This window comes from Limulus polyphemus, unplaced genomic scaffold (genome assembly GCF_000517525.1).
Source record: "Limulus polyphemus unplaced genomic scaffold, Limulus_polyphemus-2.1.2 Scaffold4385, whole genome shotgun sequence".
Classification (NCBI taxonomy): Eukaryota; Metazoa; Arthropoda; class Merostomata; order Xiphosura; family Limulidae; genus Limulus; species Limulus polyphemus.
In genome coordinates, this window is record NW_013669995.1 from 44,411 (window position 1) to 45,686 (window position 1,276).

Consider the following 1,276-nt stretch of genomic DNA (forward strand, 5'->3'; position numbering starts at 1 on the left):
GTTACTTTTAATTCTGTTTTTTTTTTTTTTTTTAAACTTATTATTCTGTGTGTGGTGTGTATTTCTACTATATAGAAGTTACATTGTATGATTTACTCCGATGTTCGCTCCAACTTCCATCATTTGTATTACTCAAGTTCATTATTTTATTATATATATATATATATATATATGTGTATATTACAACATATGTAACAAGCTTAAGATACTGTATTTTTTAAAAAACAATTTGCTTTCCTGTCAGTAAATTAGACTTAAGTTCATGCTGCATCTTGATATTGTATAATCATTGTTTAACTTGTGTTCGAACATTAAAATGAGATGTCTTATGACACATGATAAGCTGTTTAGATTGAAATATTAAGGTTTCCTCTTCCACATAAGAGCATTAAAATTGAAGGATAGTTATAATGATGATGCATGACGGTATGCAACTATTTCTAGCAACTTATGAATTAACGAAACCAGCATGATATGAATACATTTTTTTAAGTACAGTTCAATGCCTGGGTGGTCTCGTACAATACTTCCCGATACTCCAAAGTTAACTAGCTTCAACTTCTAATGATCAAGGTTATCATGTTTCACTGTTGCACATATTAAACAGCTTAAAGAGGGCAATTGTTGGTAACAATAGGATAACAGTAAGGATTTTTTGAAGAATTTATTGAAGTAGGTTTATTGGAAAAGAAGTACGTATTGTAGTGAGTCACGCAAGTGCCGGTCCACTTATGAAAAACTATTCACATGCTATTTTACAATTAGCAATGTTATATATACATGTTTGTGAGTGTGTGTGTATATCACACTTATACAACTGTTCTTGCCCTTTATACTAGTTTTGGTAATTTGTCGAATCGTATGTTAAGGTCATAAGAAAAATGTTATAATTAGAAAGTTAGCGTAATATGCTGTGATTCAGTAAGATGGTTTTCATGTAACGATGTGCAATAACTCAAAGAAGTCTTACTTAACACGTGTTGGTTTCTGAAAAAAAAACCTGAAACTTTTAGGTAATTTTTCAAAAGTTAGCCTATTACAAAAAAAAAGATGATATTTGACAAATGTAATGCTATACAATTCATTCTTAACATTCAGCTACTGCTGCCAAATAGAAACGTTGGTTGTTCTAGTCAGAGTATTAGCTTTTTAAGTAAAAAACACATAAATGCTTTTGGTTAAGTTTTTTTTTTTCACTTTATATTCATTATTAGTCAATAATTATGAACCAGTGCCAATTCTTTAAGACGAAATGAAACGCGTTGTTTATTTTAGT